Source organism: Sardina pilchardus, chromosome 3 (assembly GCF_963854185.1).
Source record: "Sardina pilchardus chromosome 3, fSarPil1.1, whole genome shotgun sequence".
NCBI classification, from domain to species: domain Eukaryota; kingdom Metazoa; phylum Chordata; class Actinopteri; order Clupeiformes; family Clupeidae; genus Sardina; species Sardina pilchardus.
The window spans coordinates 19,465,831-19,486,051 of NC_084996.1; positions in this window are offsets into that span (position 1 = coordinate 19,465,831).

The window sequence follows — 20,221 nt, forward strand, 5'->3', positions numbered from 1 at the left end:
GACTTCTTCAACCGACTTATTTGCCGGTCTAATCCATTTTTGGAATAAATCCTTGAGGCCGGTGTACAGCTCACGTGGGGTCTCTCCTGACCTGACGTCCGGTTCACGGAACCTCCTTCGGTACACCTCCTCGTTGATGTCATACCTGTGAAGGATCACCTCCTTCACCCTGTCGTACTCCATGGACTGATCCATATCCATGGCCACATAGGCGCTGCGGGCTTTCCCGGTAGGGCACCAGGAACACGGCCCAGTCCTCTCTGGGCCAGCGATAAGCTGTGGCCAGCCGCTCGAACGTGGTGAGGTACTGTTCAATGTCATCCCCCTCCACGAAATTTGGGATCGCCGATCTGGTCCAGGCTGTTGGTGCTGCAGGTCCTGCTGGGGCCCTTGGCGCCGCTGGTGCTGGAGCTGCAACTGCCGGAACTGCTGGAGCTGGAACGACCGGGGTGCTGGTACTGGTGCTGCTGGAACTGGCCCTCCCAGTTGAAGACCCCGTGGAGCTGTAGGCGGCTGCCTCCTCTCTGCGTCCACGTCATCCCTCAACTGGTTCAGCTGTATCTGGACACTCCTCCAGCGCTGCTCCTGCTTATACGCCTCCCTCTCATGGGTCTTCAGACTCTTCTCGAGGAGCTGACGCAAAGCAGCTAGGTCAGTCCCCTCTGTCTGGTCTCCGCCCAATGCTTGGGCCTCATCATCGCCCTCTGGTGCATCATCTGTCTCCAGCTCAACCTCCTCCAGGTTACCCTTGGCTAGTTTCCGGTATGCCATTTTTCTCCGGGACAGGCCCCGTTTTCCTCCTCTAACAGCCAGTGTCGGTCAGCGTACCATCCCACCGCTGCCACCAAATGTGAGGGGCCGAGCGTCACCCCAAGTATTAGGATGTGTAGGCTCACTGGCTTGGAGATGGTGGAGGTGGAAAACACAGCAACCCGAGCTCAAACGATGTTTCAAAAATATAATAAAGTTTATTTATCTTTAACTCAGAATTCAAAGAAAACAAAATAATCAGCAATAAATCAAAATAGCACAATGCTTCAATCTTAAATCAACAGACATAGCCTCGCAGCAAGCTAGTACTCACTCTCTCTCTCCAATGCGGAATGAAGCCCTCTTAAATAGGGCAAGGCATTAAACTAAATTGGCCCATTCAGGGCTAATTGGAATGTACCAAACATCAGGGTTTTCCAATATTCTATGGTCATGAAAATAATAACAAAAATAGAAAATAAACATTACATGACAAACTAAATATTATGATTAAGATATCATAACCATACATAACTCTTATTCCCACAACACATGTACATACAAACAGTGCAGCAACCAAACACCCCTATGCACAATCACCTGCACCCTCTGCCCCGGGACGGGGAGAAATACTGCCCCTACAGCGGCGCGTGCAGCCGTGCAGACACAGTCAAACCAGACCGGGAAGCAGGAAGTGTGTGAGTAGGAACATGTATGAGTTAAACGGGATTTTAGACAGAAACAGTGAGTAAATGGGACATGAAATAGTGGGTACCACACTACACGTCATGGAGGTGATAAAGTATGAAGTTATAGGAAGTGACAAATGAGTTTTGAGTGTTATGAGTGAAATCGGAAATCGCGGACTGACCGCGCTACAAACAATCTAAAGCGGCTAGTATGCTCCTGCGTCTGCGTCACGCGCATGCGGCACTAGTGAGCGTGTGACGAGAATTGCGTAATTTTTACGGCATGCGTCGCGTTTTTGAGTCGACCAAAATTTAAGACCGCGCGTCTCTATCACGCGTAGACTGCGCATGTGTGAAACGGAACTGCTGTAAACGCGCCCCTCCAGTAGGTGGAGCACGTACAGAAACAACGCTTAAAACGCAGCAAACAGAGACAGAAGAACACTTAAACTGGCGTTTTATACACGGTAACGTTGTTATATGGAGACAAAACATTAGCCTTTGAGTATTTTAATAGTCAGTTGTAAACAAAGACCTCCTATGTAATCCAAGTTGTATAAATGGACTGAAGTTCGCTCTACTTTTATCAATTATGCTAACTGTTAGCATCTCTATGGGATTTCTCATAGACATTAGCCATAAGCTAACGCATTAGTTTCTATTCTGTAACTTGGAATGCTAGCCTACGTGTGGTGTGCTGTGCTTGTTCTGGTGGATGATAAATGGAGAGATGCGACGAACCAACTCATCAAACTTTTCAGCAGACATGCGAAAGTACTTGTGGTGCATTTGGTGGGATCTAAAGAGGCCATGTACCACTCTGCAGTAGAAGAACTTGATGACCTGTTCCCTTTAGAGTTCATACACTCGCCTATACGTTAGAACATGCTAGATTGCAACACCTCTCCTCTCGCACGTACATCTCTCTGCTCGCACGCACACCTGGTGTCACATGACGCCCCAAGCATCACCTGATGTTGCTGACCAGACAGATAACCGACTTCTAGATGTATAAAGAACAATAAAAAAGCACTTAGAGTGAGTTGCAATGACACGGACCGTCAATGTCAGCCACGATTAATGGTAGAAAAGCTTGGCCAACACCTACACACGATACACCCACTCTCACGCAATCCCAACCGACGCCTGGGAACTGTCAGAAGGCCCCTCGTTAAGAGTGATTAATCGACACCACCTGAAATCAAGAACTAGATGAAGTCACACATTATTTTTTATGAACATACTAAAAAGGAGATCCACCATTGTAAACTTCCGAGTCAAAACCGATTGGTTCGTCACTGCTGTCAATCAACGGTCGGGGGGCGATCCCCGACTCCTGATTGGACGCGTGACGTAGGGAAACGGGGAGGCCCTGAATCATAGCTGAATTGTATAAAAGGCGACACATCGTAGCTCAAACTTCAGATCGTGCGCACTTTCTCATGGGAACGGGTCATCTGCAGATACTTTGACTCACTCTACTGCTTGGTGGTACTTAGTCAGACTTTGTCAGACTTTGTTCGCTGTTCAGTACTTGTGAATTAAACCATTGTGGTCTACGCCAGCTCTCCAGAGTCTCAGTGTGTTTTATTGGATTCAACTATTGCCAGAGTGCTACTTTGCTCTTTTTACTACTTTTGCTATTTTACAACAACATCGGAACCAGAGTGCTAATAGAACCAGATTGGACATCTACCGTGGTTTTCCACGACATAATTGGAGGTTCTACCGAGATTGACCAGGGCAACTGGGCAGTGTTCTTGTCCTGAGACGGGCTTAGCGAGGCAGTGGCCAACCAAACAAACAAGGTAAGCAACTTTTGCTTATATTTGACATAACTGTTAAGTTGAGTCAAGCTCTCAGGACAGATAGCAGCCCAGACCCTTCAAAATTGAACTAATAACCTGAACTAAAGGAGAGCTGAGCAAGAGCCAAGGGGTTTTTACTGTGTTATTGATTAATGAGAAAAAGTGAATTGTGGTTATAACTGGTTATTGGTACCCTTGAGTGACAAGGAAGGTGGGAGAGGAGCGCGGCTCCCCCACGTGTTGGGCCTTTGAGTGCCAGGCCTGGGCAATAGCGCTGCTAACCCAGATGTATTGTGAGGAGCGCGGCTCCGGAAGTGTGTAATATTTGTGTAATACTGATGTTTTGTGATAATATCGAGATTTGAGCAAGAAAATAAATAGGTTTACTGTGCTACAGATAACCTGTGTTGAAGGTGTACAGAGAGAAGGGGTGCCTCTCTGTGTGTGTGTGTGAGAGTGTGTGAGTGACAGGAGTGAAACACAACCCAGGCGCTGGGCCTGAGGAAGTGAAAGTGGGCTGCAGTGCATGAGAGAGGGAGGCCAGAGGGTAATACTCAGACTTTTTTTCCAATAGATGCAGAACGCAGGACACGAATTTCAACCATTACGTGTGTGCTTTGTCCACAAAGACTGTTATATTGCTGGACCCAGCGGGATCCACTTCATCATCCCTGACGCTCTTGAGTTTTTGTTGCACGAGATCCAGTGTTTTTACGAAGGGGGTCGGATTGAATTGTGGGAATTGCAGGACCGCATTGGTTTTTTGCCCACCCTTCCGGCTCAGGAAAAGGAGTTGCTGTATCAATCACTGACCTCACCAAGCCCATCTGTTGATCAGGCCCCAGAGTTAGGGAACACCACTCCTAGTACTGCAGTAGCGTCCCCATTTGAACCTGTCCCACAGGCACAGTTCATAGATTACGAAGCAGATATCATCACAGAGAGCCTTGAGGAGCTGCAGGCCTCATTTAGAACGCCCTTCCCCATTGATCCTGAGGAATACATTATCATTAGTGACGACGAGTCAGTAGACGAAGGAGTTGGGAGTGGGGTAGAGACTGAAGGGGAACAGGGGGTCCAGAACATAGAGGAAGAGGCCGAACAGGAAGCCAGAGAAGGACAGCAGGGGGCTAGTGGGTCAGAGTACAGTGAGTCAGATAGTGAAGAAGAACAGCTGCCTTGGGCAGCTTTGCCTCCCCACATATTAGCAGGAGTAGATATTACCCTAGCACGAGAAGGTGACCTCTATAAGATAGCCACCAGTAGAGTCACAGCTGATAATAGACTCTTGAGAAGTAGCTTGAGCACACGAGTCAAGCAATTGATAGTGCAGGAGGTCTTAGCCCAGGTCTCACAAGTGGTGCCTGTTGACACAGAGGGCATGGTGGATCTGATGTTTGCTTATTCCCCTAACAACTCCGAAGGCCGATCATACATGCAACTGTAATAGAATTGCTTAATTGTCAGTGCTATTGTTGGATATTATAATCAAAAGGCTAATAGCTGAAGTAAACGCTGTGATCATTATAACTGTGTGACTGATAAAACTCAGTGTGTGATATGTTGCTTTTGCATGTTAACAATTAAGTCTGTATACTCAAGTGCTTTTATGGCTGTATAACCAAAAAGAAAATAAAGCTGTAAAGTGAGACCATTGTCTCTGCTCAAGTGTTTGCTGAGGGGTGCATGCTGCTTAGGGGCTGAAGCAGGAATAATTAATAAAGTGAGCCCAATATTAGCATATGATACCTGAGGAAGGGCCAGAGCAGAACAATAGAGAAGAATCTACTAAGCCCCATATAGCTGTTGAGCCTCCAGGAAGGGCTCAAGAGCCTGAGTGGACCTCTGAGGAAAGGTACCAACGTAGGGAAGAAATAACCTATAGACCAAATAGAACAGGGAGAATCAGAGTATTTGTTACTAATAGAACAAGACGGTCAGTCCCTGTGTATGTTTAGGGCCAAGAAAAAACTCAGGAAAACTTCACTGGAGCTGGGAATAAGGGAGAGAGTGTAAAGGAGGGGCTGGGGGTATCAGGTGTCTGCAGCACCTCTTCACACACACTCCCAGGTGGGAGCTGGCGGAGCGCCCAGAAGGCGGTCAGGCAGAACGCCTGAGAGAGCACATAGAGATAAACACAGAACGAAAAGTCTTTATCATTACAGTATTAGAAAATAGGAGATATCATTTATTAGTAAAGGACAGAGATACAAACACAGAATTTGACATCACATTCAATAGTTACGCGGGTCTGATGAGATACTTTGGTCTGGAAAGTAGGGCCGGATAATGAACAAGAGTTATATCCTGTCCAGAGACGGAGAGGCTTATTCATTAACAGTTGTTAACCTAGGTAATCAAGACTCCCCTGTCCAGCAACAAGGCATAGATTTGACGTTGACCCAAGCCCTGGTAACCATAGCAGAAAGCGAAGGGGCAACTATCCCTGTTATAAAGATCGTGTGGGATGAAGGAATATGGGATAGGGAAAGGAGACGAGAGATGGAAGAGGAAGTGATACGGCAGGAGGAGGAAAGAGAATTCCTGTTTGGAAGGAGTCGGGAGGATCGTCCAACCCACTCCCCACAGATAGACGCCCTGGCCTCAAGGGAAGGTACTGAGGGGGCGTTTCCCCCACTACAACGGGAAAGACCAGTGGCACTGGATGAAAGAGCCAGAAGCCTGGATGGCCTGGATATCCCTCTCTGTAGAAGTCACACCGGAAATGACCCTCCCCTCATAGACCTCACCCGGAAGTGGAAGGAAGTAGCTGCACAGGCGCGTGAGGATGCTAGAACCCGCCACCCAGCGGGACCTAAGCCCCAAGAGGCTCCGCCCAGCTCTGTGCAGAGACTGGGAGGGCTCCAGGCTGGAGCCGAGGGAGTCCAAAGAATAGTCCATGTGCATGCTGGGGAGGTCTGGGGAATGGAGGGCAATCAACCAGTATCCCTAAGATTGGCACCTGCGGCGTTCCCACAAGCAGTATCTCTTGCTGCGTTTCCCCAAGCAGGGCCTCTCCCTGACTTCTTTGATCCATCTATGACACGCGGAGCCACCCCCATGGACCAGAGTGATGACGAGACGCGTGATGGGGGAATAGTGGAAGAGGAAGGTGAAGAGGGGAATAGGGAAGAAGAGGAAGAGGATGACAGGCACGAAGAAGAGGAGGGCAGGAATGGAGGGGAGGAAGACAGAGCCATCAAGAGGTTGTTTGACGTCGAGAGAGCACTGCAATCAGCCCAAAGTGACGCCGATCGATCCCAGAAGGCCCCAGAGGTGGCGTGCAAATGTGGGAAGAAATACAAATCAGTGTATGGAGTAAAGAACCACCTGCAGCATACCACGTGTACTCTCACCGACATGCAGCCTGCCAGGATGCTTCCTCTGATGCTGCCAGCAGGAATGATAGCTGCTGGGCTGTGGGGGATGACCAAGGTGAAGAAAGGGATGGAGAGAGGGTTCAGTGAGATAAGAAGAGGTGTACAGAAAGGAATGAACGAGATTGAGGGAGGAGTAAAGAAGAGCCTGCGCGAAACCACAAAGGAGCTGAAAAAGGCGGAGCAAGCAGAGAAGGCGGCGGCCAAGGCCAACAAAAAAAGGGCTATAGCCCGCCCTCCCATGGACTCGGAAGAAGAGGAGGATGGAGGGCCCCATATAATGGCTCCCTTGATCGTAAAAAACAACTCCGCCTATTACCAGCCATGGACCCACACGGACGTGCATGGGTTAATAGCCAGACTTCCTGTATTACACGAGGGTGCAGGCTTATGGATTAATACATTTGAGAGTGAAACAGAAGGAAAGACACTGGCCCTGGGAGATATAAAATATGTCTTGTGCATGATATTAGGGAGAGAAGAAACGACCTCAGTTCTGGAGGGACAACTACTGGGCCATGTGGTTGGAAACACAGCTGTGGATGCGATGCCATTCAACCAGTACAGAGCAGATGTATGGAAGGCATTAAGAGCCTCATACCCAAATCAGTACAGCCCAACAGCAGTCTGTGTGGAAAAGCTTAAGGAAGATGAGAACCCAGAAGCCTTCGTGGAAAATGCCACTCAGATGTGGAGAGGAAGAATGGAACAGGATCCCAACGCATCGCGAGCTACTATGGCCCAATTCAGGAAGGCCGTGATGGACGCCTTGCCGAGGGAAGTCAAGCAGCAGCTGGAGAACGACTGGCGACTGGGTGTGATGACCAAGGATGAGTTCAGACAAGCAGTAGTCCACTTCGTGCAGCAATATCGACACGCAGAAGAGAAGAGGAACCAACAGGACAAGGAAGCCCAAAGGAAACTGGTGCAGATGCAAATTCAGGAGACCAAAGGGAAGAAGACAGCTGCCGTTGCACCTGCACCAGCCACCCAAGCACCTGTTCTAGTCCCACCACAAGGGGGAGGGGCCCCCCAGGCCCCTGCTGCCCAGCCCATCCAACCAGCAGTGGTTCCCGCCCAAGCCGTCCTACCAGCACAGCAAATGCAACCTATGGGCCAGCCCATGATGCAACCCTTCATACAGCAACCTGGGATGCAATATGGGATGGTTCCATACCCTGGAGCCCAGTGGCCCGGAAGGTCCGACAGACCCAGAAGACCCAGAGGAGGAGCACAAGGCCAACAGAATAGACAGGATCGTGAGGGATGCTGGTCCTGCGGGGGAGTGGGTCACATGCAACAGGACTGTCCGAGCAGGAGGAGAGGGGGACCCAGAGGAGGTGGCTATGGATACCCACAAGACCAGCAGCAGCAGCCTGCCCCAGCACCACAGTTTGGGGCACCACAGCAGCAATATGCAGCGCCTCAGCAGCAGTTTGGAATGCCCCAGCAACAGCAGCCACAAATGCCACAGCAACAGATGGCCCCACCTCAAATGCCACAACGAAACAATGCTGGGCTGCCTCGACAAGCCTTTCCCATGCCACCACAACTCCAGCCACCACAGATGAAGGCAGTTAGCATGCCCGCCCTCTCGGGGGGAATGCAATATGCCTACTCAGATTGAAGGTGCCCAGAAAAGCCAAGGGAGGGTCAGTTCCCAATAATATCCAAGGGATCTGATAAGGAACCACTACTAACGGTTATAATTGAGGGGAAGGAAATCAAATGTCTAGTGGATACAGGGGCCACCTACACCTGTCTCCACCCAGATGATGCATGCCACCTCCCTAAGTCTTCAGGAAAATTCATGAAGACGATTGGCTTTTCGGGACAAGCACAGCTTACACCAATATCCCCTCCAGTATTGCTCCAGGTGGAAGACCAAACCATTCGAATACCTGTCCTAATAGCTGCCCACACCCCTGTAAACCTATTAGGACGGGACGCCTTATGCAAATTAAGGCTCCAAATTGAGTGCACTCCACGAGGAGTGTCGATCACCCCAATAACAAGCCAGATGGCCCTAATGGCCATGGCCATGCCCCAGGAAATTGAAAGGAAACAACAGGTGTATTGGATAGGACGGTTGGAGCCAAATTTAGAAAGGATAATCTTTCCAGAATGGGGACACCTGCTCACGAATCTCCATGCACAATTGCGACTCCCACGATGCCCCCTCCACTGCACCATCCAATTCGACACAACCCCCAATGAAGAACGAGAAAGGAAATGGAACGAGACGGTGGGACAATGGAAGCGCGTCCCACTTGAGATAAATGTCCTGATTGTGGCCACAGAGGGCATAGCTGCCCTGGTGAAATTTGCAGATGGGTGGGACCTAGGACGACAGTTCGAGATGCCTGGCACCATGCCACACATCACACTAAGAGTGGGAATGAAACACCGAGCAAGACACATGGGACCAGTCATGCTCAAAGCCCAATATGCCCAATGGAAGGACACCATGAGTGACCACCTTCAGACCGCAACGGATGCAGACACTGGCCAGATGTTCCGATTGAAATTGAGAAACCCAATCACTGTTTGGGGCGTTCCCCAAATAATAGAACTCACCGAGGCTGAATGTCAAAAGGAAATCACTTATGTGAAGGACTGCCCATACGGAAACCCGTATTGCCTGTACAAAGTGTACAAAGGAGCAGGACGAAGATGCTGGGACAGGAAGCGACACAAGCCATTCGACAGCACCGATCAAGACTGGGAGACATACACTCAAGACACGTCATGGCACACAAAAGGAACCATGATGATGCTGGCGGAAGTGGAGGAGATGGACCATGATCAGACACCCCAACCTCAGGAAGGAGTGGAAGTGATATTGGCTCAAGTGCCTCTCAAAGTGTGGTCCCAAGGAGATGGAGATATAGGGCTGGTAAAGTCAGCCAACCCTCAGGAATTCCAGCTAAAACCAGGAGCTGTATTGCCTTACCAAGCCCAATATCCCATCTCTAGAGAAGCTGCTGAAGGAATCAGAGGAATAATGGAGGACTTGCTAAAGGCGGGAGTCATCGAGGAAACGCAGGGGGCCCAATGCAACACGCCCATCTTCCCCATACGCAAGGCGGATGGGGTGCGATGGAGAATGATACAGGATTTGAGGCCAGTTAATGCAGTAGTGGAAGAATGCCCCGCCCAAGTGCCTCACCTACAAGCCCTGATAACCAACATACCACCGGAAGCGACGCACTTCTCAGTAATTGACCTCGTTCAGGCGTTCTTCTCGATCCCAGTTGCACCTGCGAGCAGAGGCCTATTCACCTTCCAGTACCAAGGAAGGACGTACCAATACCAACGACTTCCCCAGGGCTTTAAACACAGTCCACATGTCTTCAACCAGGTGTTGAGAGAAGACCTCAAACAGCTGACGTGTCAGAGCACCATCCTACAATATGTCGACGACGTCATTCTCCCGATAAAAACACGTCATTCTCCCGATAAAAACACTTGTGAACAAGATACTGTTCTGGTGCTGACAGCACTGGCTGAAGGAGGATACAAGGTGTCCAGGAAGAAGCTGCAATTTGCTCAACAGGAAGTGGTATACCTAGGAAGACGGATCTCCCAAGGAAGGAAAGGAATCGCCACAGAACACATAGAGGCCATCACCAAGGCGCCCCGACCAGCCACTGTGAAGCAAATTATGTCCTTTATCGGGCTAATAGGCTTCAGCAGTGACTGGGTGGAATGCTATGAGCAAAAGATTGCCCCCCTCAGGGCAATGATAGGAGTAGCAGGCACTGGAAACTTGAAAAATCGACTGACCTGGACAGCAGACGGAAGTGACGCCTTCGAGAGGATCAAGAGGGAATTACAGCAGGCACCAGCGTTAGCCCTTCCGGACTATGACAAGCCATTCTGCTTGTATGTGACAGTAAAGAAGGAGGAAGGAAGGGAAGCATACATGGCAGCCATCTTGACCCAGGCTCAATGTCGTGGAAAGAGTAAGCAAGCAATTGCCTACTACTGCTCAAAGCTTGACGCTGTAGCCCAGGGATATCCGCCATGTTTCCAAGGTCTAGAGGCAGTATACACAGCGTACATTAAGGCCTCCAGTGTAACCATGGGATGGCCAGTCACCATCTACACTAGTCATGCAATCGCGCAGTTAGTGGAGCAAGGGAAGTTCTGTTTGACGCCCCAGAGGCAGATCAGGTATTTCAATCTCTCACTAAGCCCAGATGTGTCGATTACAACCTGTGACCTGGCTGGCAGCCCAGCTGACCTCATACCGTTGGATTATGAGAGTAGCCCACATGAGTGTGTCGCAGATTCCCTAGCTTTTTCCAAACTTAGGGAAGACTTAGAGAGCGAACCATTACTTAGCGGGTTAATCTATTTCGTGGATGGGTCTAGCCACAACTACGATAACAAAACACATGCAGGATACAGTGTAGTCCAGATGGTAGGCCAGAGTGAGTTTACTGTGCTCAAACGTGAGCCATGTAGCCAGCCCTGTTCAGCTCAATTGGCTGAACTTAAAGCATTAACTGCAGCATGCGCCCTGGCAGAAAACCAGGAAGTAACTATCCACACTGACAGTGCTTACGCCCACAACGTATGCCACGTTCATGGAGCGCAATGGAAGCAGAGAGGCTTCAAACGGTCGGATGGAACGCCCATACAACATCTGGGTCAGATCCAATCCCTTCTAACCGCTATGATGAAACCGACCCAGTTGGCAATTTGCAAATGCAAAGCCCACACAAAGGGTCAGGACTACATTACCCTGGGTAATGCCAAGGCTGATGAGGTGGCTAAAGAGGCGGCTCTGGCAGCCAGAGCCAACAACCCGCCCCCACAAGGCAAGATGCCTCACGTGGTGCACACTGGTCAGGTACGTACCACCGTCCAGTGTCCCACTCCCTGTCCATACCCCTCCCCTGATGAATGTAAATACTGCTGTGAATGGAATAGTGAGGACCACCATCACTGGATGGGGCCCCTCTCATGTGCTCTCTGCCAAAGGGGGGACTGCCCCACGTGCAAAGACCAATCCTGTGAGGCCAGGTATCCCACTGGACTCGTGGCCTTACTGATAGGTGATGCAATTCAGGCGCCCCTGGTCCAAATGCCGGATGGGTCAGAGATCCAACTTCATATTATCCACCCCACCCCTACCCTAGCGGATGTGAAGCAAATGCAGGATAATGCCTCCATTTTCGAAACTGATAGGTGGGAGGATAGAGGCTGCAAACGAGGGCCGGATGGGGTGTGGCGAAATCATGAAGGTCTCATGGTGGCCCCCCTCCGTTTGCTGGATATTCTTGTCCATGATGCGCATGATCTAGATCATTGCGCAAGGGGGGAGACTAAGCAGAAAATCCAGGATATGGGATTTTGGGCACCAGCCATGCAGGATTACATAGCACGAGTCCTGAGGCAATGTGACATTTGTGCAAGGCACAACATACGAAAGGGTATGGGGCCGAGACCTTTGGGTCACGTCCCCCTCCCGGAAGGTCCATTCAGACATCTGTTAATGGACTACGTTGACATGACTAAAGAGGTCAAAGGATTACGACATGTACTAGTGATAGTATGTCGATACTCCAGGTGGGTGGAGGCATGTGCTAGCAGAGGTCAAAATGAGGGCACGGTGATTCGATTTCTCACAAGAGAAGTGTTCAGCAGGTTCGGCATCCCAGATACCATAAGCAGTGATAATGGGAAGGCGTTCACTGCCGACACTTGGAGGAAAATCGCTGACACTCTGCGCATTAAAACCAGGTTTGGGTGTGTCTACCACCCCCAGAGTCAGGGAATGGTGGAAAGAGCTAATGGGACACTGAAAAACAAAATTTCAAAAATCTGTGCTGAAACTGGTATGAATTGGGTAGATGCACTGCCCATTGCATTAATGAAAATGAGGTGTGAAAAGAACCGCAGCACACATCTCACGCCACACGAGATACTGACAGGGCGAGCCACACCCACCCCAAAGATTAGGGGGGAGGGGCGTGGCCCCCCACTGGAACGACTGAAACAAGAATTCAGAAGTTATGTTAAACAATTGTCTCATATTCACAAGGAAATTTTCAGTGAGCAGAAGAAGCGGGAGGAAAAGCTGGAGTCCCTGACGGCGGAAGGGCCAGTCGAAGCAGGCGATTGGGTGTACCTAAGGGTGTTCAAGAGGTCCTGTCTCGACCCACGGGCCGAAGGGCCATACAGGGTGACTCACGCCACCCCAACAGCGGTAAGAGTTGAAGGCTCAAATATGTGGTATCACCTTAATTGTTGTTACAGGGCAGTAGCAGAGCCGGACAGTGAGGACTCAGCTGGGGGAACGAGCGGAGACGGAGGAAATGGCGAGTCAGCCTCCACCCCGAGGCCAACGCCCCCGAGGCCAACGTCACCAATACGGGAGGGTGATGGTGATGAGGACCCCAGGGGGAGACCGAGTGGAAGTGGGAGTCAAGAGGGGAGGATGTTGTCGCCTCCTGGCGATGGCAATAGGCATGACGTGCCTTGGGTGTCTGGTGTTTTCTCTCCCCAATCTGTGTCAGCAGGTGCTGTGGGCGAAAGACGTGAAGGTGAACCAGGAGCTGGAGCTGATGATGGAGCACCTCAACCCAGGAGAAGCAGCCGACTCCAGCGTGAGAGTCCTTCGACTTCCATCCCTGGAACCACCTCAACCTCCGGAACCACCTCAACCTCCGGGATCACCCCCGATACAGATACGACTGGGCAGCAACTCCAGACTGCATCGACCCTACCGCCCACACCAACGACCACGGAGCACCCCACCCCCACGGAAACCACGCCGGAAGCACCAGAGGAAGCACTGCCCGTGCCCCACGCAGACAGTCCCCACTTCTACCACGACCCCCTCTACCACGACCCCCGCTACTCTGATCCCGTACAGGAGCTCTACGGGAGGGGCCCCGACCCCCTCCATGAGCACGCCTACCACCAGACAGTTCCAACAACGCCGGAAGGGGGGGCTGGGGAGCCCTTCCTCGACCCCGCCCTCATACAGGAACTGGTCGACGACAAGCAGGAAGGTCCCAGTTAGGGAACCTTAAGACTTTAAAAGGAAGCTGGAAGGACAATACATGGCTTCGATGGGCAGAATACACTGTGCGAACAGTGCACCCAGAGGGAAACTGTTACATCTGCTCCCAGGTCACACCCCAATTAAGAGTCATCCCAGTCCCATGGAAGATCAAAGAACTGACCGCAATAGATCAGAAAGGGGAGACCCTCCTCCCAAAGGCCGAGTGCACACTGGGACTCGCCTCTCCAATGGAACGAGAGGCAGCGTTCGAGACTGGACAGACGTATCAGGAACTGTGTCAAAAGGCGTACCCAGGACTATTCAAACTCAGTGAACCTCTCATTTTAAAGGACTATGAATTAGGGGCGGACAAGGGGTTTGAATGCATCGCCAGAGACCACCTAAGGAGGGGGCAGAAAATTGATTCAGAGGATGTGGGAGCCTTTGCAGGACGATGCGATCAAACCTGGAGGCTGGTCACAGACACAAGCGGCAGTTCCGGTTGGGAGGAGGAAGTAGCCTCGGACCCGAGACCCTTCGACCGGGGGGCCGCTTACCCCCTTACGACCTACCTACTTAATCAGGATCTTACTGTTCCCTTAACGGATGTGTGGTGGGCATGTGGCCAAAAGCATGGACTACGTAACTTCCTTCCCCCAGGATGGGTGGGGATTTGTACCCTGGTAACAGTCGTTCAGCAAACCCAGATTATTCCTGTAAACGTGACCGCCTTGGAGGCCGGCCCAACACCACCACCGCCACGAAGACATCGGAGAGAAGCTGAGGATCCCATAGCGCCAGGCAACGTTCCTGAAGAATTCCATCTACGAGATGAAGTGGGGGCGGCCTTCGAGGGGTTGATCCCCATCCTGGGGGTTCGACGAAATGCTCAAGCCGTCAACTACATCCACTTCAATCACCTAAGGTTCCTGAATTACACCATCGATGCCCTAAGCTCATTGGCCCACCAACTCAATGCCACTTCCCGGATGGCATTGGAAAATCGGATGGTCCTGGACTGGATGCTGGCCAAGGAAGGAGGAGTGTGTGCAGTCATAGGAGATGCATGCTGCACCTTCATTCCCGGAAACACTGCCCCAAGTGGAACCTTCTCTAAAGCAATGGACAAGCTAAAAGGCTTACAGGTGGAGGTCCACGAGAACTCGGGAAAGGACTCTATGGACTGGCCTGAGCTCCCCAGCGTGGGGTCAGTGTTCGAGTGGCTATTCGGAGGAGCCGCCACCTGGGGGTCAGCCGTGGCTGGCTTCTTCAGCAAATTGATTCTTGGATTAGTACTTCTCTGTGTCACATGCTGTTGCTGTTGCCTTCTCCCTTGTATCGGACGTTGTTGCTCTCAATCAGTGTCCAACCAACTGGTGGCCCGCCGAGGCAATTATGAGGAACTGCGAGTGATGCGCAATGACGAATATGATGCCGTTGGACATGGTCAGGAGCAATACCAACGGCTTACGCCAAGGTCTCGCCCCGCTAATAGAGTAAAACGCCCACACACTCAGATATGAAGATAATAGGGATAGTGGTCCCACACTTACACTGATACGCCCAAGCACACTCACACACCCATAAGAACGTGACGCTCACACACACACACACATGGAAGAGAAAACACACTGGAAAAAGCATGAAGCACCAGACACACCCTTCTGGCTCACATAATAGGGTCAGGAAGGAGGCATCATAATTGGGAAATGGTAAAGGGTAGAAAAAATGGTATTGTCCCGAAACGGATAGCCCTTACTATGACAACATGCTCTAGGCGGTATATCTAATAATCATATATATAATCAAAACCCGCTTCTCATAGGTAACGTATGCATTTTCCGGGATTAGCCCCGATCGCAAGGCCGTCCATAAGAGATGGACAGAAACTGCTTGCTCCGGTGTACATAGCTGGTTCTCACGCCTAGGCCTCTGGAAGGGAGGCTCCAGCTGGGCGTGTCGATCACGACAGCCCAAAGAGGTGTCACCACAGGGTGGACGTTGGAACGACGCAGCTTGACCTCGAGTCCAAGTGTCCTGAAAGTAAGAGTGGCCCTGAGGGGGGGTCAAAAGGGGTGGTTGACACTTGTCCCTTTGACGGGTACGACCCTATGTGATCAGTTGGGGCGGCCTAAAGGCTGGCTTACATTGCACGATTTTGGCCTGTTTTAACAGTCGGCGACTACATTTCCAAAATCGGGCGGAAATCTTGAGAGTTGTGCTAGAATCGCAGCGCGCTCCCGTCATCTAAATCGTTTAGTGTAAGGTGCCAATCTTAGCGGTTTTACGTCCGTCGGAGGCAGTCTTTCTCTAGTTTTGCCGTTACGACAATATCAAACATGTTTGATATTATCGGAAGTCTTTTCAGTCGTGGCTCATGCAAATAGTGACGTGAACATTAAAAACCAATAGTAACCTCTTGTGAACACGAAAACAGGAAGGGGCAAAATAGGCGACAGCTGTAGCCTATATGATTATTTGTTATTTCATTTCTTATCATTTATTAGTCGGCTATTCTACGAGACAGAACAACTCTATATCTGTTAGTGATGTCACACATCAAACAATGCTGCAGAAACGCAAAAAAAATACTTTGATATGAGTAGGCTATCATGTGATTTGCTGTTAATGATGACGTGTAACCTATTGCACGATGGAAATAATTTGAAGGAATCTAGCAGCAGTCTTGTAAATAGTGACCCACAGTCTTTGCAAAATCCTAATCTGAGACTGGCCTGTGACTAGACTGTGACTAAAAACTCAATGAATTGTCTTTAGATGTGAGAGGGTCTGAGACTGTAGTCTTTAAAAAATCTTTTCCAAATCTTTGCAAAGTCTGTCAATGTAAGGTAGGCTTAAGGCAGGGGAGCTGCATTCCGTCCATCCTGAAGGGGAACGAGTGACCCACTTGCGATCGGTGTGGCCCCTTTGCCTCCGTCCGGTAGGACGTAGAGGTGTGGCACGAAAGCGTCATGTTACGTCACAGCCTGCCCGGCGTGAGACTAAGTGTGAGAACCACCTGTGGCACCGCCCTATTTTCGTTCTAATGTTGTTAATTGATTAGGTGAATTGGGAACTTACAAACCGTATAAAAGCGCACGTAGAAGGTAGCCTGAAAACTCTTAGGCTCGGCAATACTATAGCTCGACTAGAGCTGGGTGTTGTGAAGGGCGGACCGTTTCGGGCCCATAGGGTTGCAATGGGAGGGGCCAGGATGGTTCCTGGCCCCTGCCCTATGTAAATACACTATAACTGATGATGTATTAATGATGTGATGTAATAGGTAATGTTGACCCCCAGTAACTGCTTGCTAATAATGTAGCTACGAGTATACAACAAAAACAGCATTAATTACTAATTACTCACTAGTTGCTCATTTAAAATCCACCGTACACTCGATATGTTTAAAGCTATCAACGCTGCATAGTGAGGCTCTTCAAGCCTCAAAGGGGGGATTTATGTGGTAAATTTCCATCTAAGAGGCCATGTACCACTCTGCAGTAGAAGAACTTGATGACCTGTTCCCTTTAGAGTTCATACACTCGCCTATACGTTAGAACATGCTACAGATGGTACGGGTTGAGAATGCTCCTTTCATTCCCGCACATCGGGACTCCCGAAGCATCGGGAAAACTGCAACCGCAAGGGGGCAACATAGACCGCCCGAGTTTTCGAATGTTTACAGCCTACCTCACAGCTCTCTCACTCGACGTAGCCTATAACTCAGTCAGTCCAGCAGAGATGCCAGAGCAACGTTTTGGTCAACGGAGAGGGAGAGAAATGCTCCGCATATCCGTCTCATTTAATCATTAAAATGAAAGTGATTGGCGAAATTAATCAAACGACGTTTCAATAAACCATTGTTGAAATGAATGAAAATGGTTTTAGAAACCTATAGGCCTATCAGAAGGACTATTTCCTTCAATTCAACCTGAAATAGGCTACTCGAAAGGCAACCTTAGATTAATTCATGAATTCATTACGGTTACAAGACCGCATTTCCGTGAATAGGCTATTATTGTCAACGTCAAGGCGAAGACGAAAGAGATGGACAAGATGGACATTTTGGCAACATTTACATGCTAGGAATACTTAGAAATGTGTAAGCTATTTTAAAACGGAGGCTTGTTCATTTTAACCGGCGACGTTTCAAGTACATTTCCCGAATAAAGCCTATTGAAGGTCACATCCAGCTGTGGCGCAAGTGGTTGATGCATAGGTATCGTATGCCAGCGACCGGGGTTCGAAATCTAGTCGAAGAACCTCTCCGGAACCCATCAAAAGAAAATGTGTCGATTTATTAAAAGAAACGAAAGACTTCCTGTTTTGAGATTCTTTTTATGTTTGCGATGTCTGCTGAAAAGAAAAGTTAATATGTTAATTCGTGGTTCAGCGCGCACTCACACACATTTTTACATTGACATAGTGTCGGGCTCAAGTGTCGTGTCGTCCTCAGTGCCGCATAGGCTATAATGTAGTGACCTGGTTAGACGAGTGTGGGGGAGGGGGAATGATCGCACAAGAAAATAATGCTCTTCATGAAATGGATCTCACAGGCGGCTGTCTGTTTTTAAATGTAGCCTACTACACCACTTGCGAAATCGGACGTGGCACATAGCCTAATTATTAGGCTACTGGATAGCAAATCCATAGACTTTGTTCATCCTATATCCTTGGCGGAGATAATAATTAGGCATATCAAATTAAAAGCACACTACGACAGGTATACTTGTGTGATCACGCAACACAAGAGAGCATTTAGCGATGGGACAGTTGTGAATGAGTGCTTAACACCCTGGAGTCTAAATACCCCCGGGGGATTTGAAAAACTGTTCCAAACACACATCTCAATCTCTGCTTTTATCATATTATAGAGACACCTTTAGAAGCCTTTAATCAACTCGTTTTCAAATATATAGCCTATGTTTTAAGAGAATATGGCAATGATAATGGCACTTTCTAAAAACAATAAATTCGTAGGATTTGTCCTCTCACCTGCAGCAGGCCCATTCAAAAGCCCATCCACCTAATTTGCATTTGAAAGAGCCAATCACTAAAGTGACACATTTAGTCTAGCCTACTTTATTAGTTTTTTTTGACCCCTCTAATAAATTGCCTATAGTCCTACTACGATAATGGAGGAAGGGCTGCCTAACTGTTCCCCCTAAGAGTTTTTTCATAAGATAAAATGTTTACTCTATTTAAGTTTAGGATTTGGTAGACAAGACAACCTCGGAAAAGTTCTTCAGATAAACAATGTTTTATTGAATTAAAGGAAAGAAAATGTATCGCCAGGGTTTCGGGGCTTGCGAAGGCATTCGTTGATCTTATCGATGCAGTCCTTGCGGCCACTTCTCCCCATCGTAGGAAACTTTCTGCTTAGTGTTGACAAAGGTCTTGACGTTGTGTGGCAGTGCTTGCTTGCCCTTCGATCCATCCCAGTTGGTGGTTTTGCACCAGGCTCTAGTGCTCCTTTGTGGTGATGGCTCTGAAGAGCAGGCATCCGTATCTACCAGTGATGCGCGGGCTGATCCAAATCGAGCGGGCGACCGCGGTCACCCGCGGTCACCCGCGGTTATGGGTCAAGAAAAAATATTTTTAATGATATGCGGGTCATGTTTGGTCGGGTCGGTAAAAAAAATAAATTGTCATTTATATCGTACATAATTGTCTTTAGAAGAAAAAGACATAAGTTGCAGCATTCCCACTGAAACGCGATTCTATCCCCCACATTTTGTCACGAACATGTAGAAATGCACTTGTTGTTTCTGCGTAGACAGACCCTCGGCTACACTTGACATGCAGTTGTGTTCTGTTCTCAGAGCATATGCTTTCTCTGTCTATGATCTGCAGCTTTTATCTCGAACTGCTGGCCTCTACAGAAAGTGGCAGAATCGTCTACTGAGCAGCGAAGTTGCCGATGCAATGCGTGTTTCTCAAGTCTGATAATTTCCAGCAAGATCGAATGGTATTATGGAAAGAAAAATAAACTAAAAGTTTCCCAAATCAGGAAATATTTCTTAATTTAATGTCATCAAGGCATATAGCCTACAATTGGTATGAGCATGCAATATGTGCGTCCTTGCGCAACTTATAGGCCTAGTGGCTCGTTGGAAAGCCCCACGTCTGCTCTTCCCCACGTCGTGCAATAAAGGTTTCATCTCGCTGCAATTTATAATCGCGGAGCAATGGACTTTTGGTCCATTGATGAAGACGTTAATAAAGAGTTTCTTAATAATATTCTATGCCTGCATTTCATGCTTGGGAGAGCTTCAAGGCATTCATGTGAGGAACGGCTGAAACAGAATTTGTATAGGAAAATCCTAGGCTAATTATGTTCAATGTTGAGTCAAACAGCCACATTTTTGGATGAATGCTGACACGGAACAAAAAAAAGGTAGACTAAATGCATGTTTCCCAAATTCTGAGCAATTATAGGCTATATATAATTAGGCAATATAGGCTATATTATTGTTTTACATGCATATGAGATACCAATTTTGCATAGCTCAATGACGCTACGACTAAGTTAGACTAGGCTACTTTTTACAATAAGCGGGTCGGGTCCTGTATTTCAAT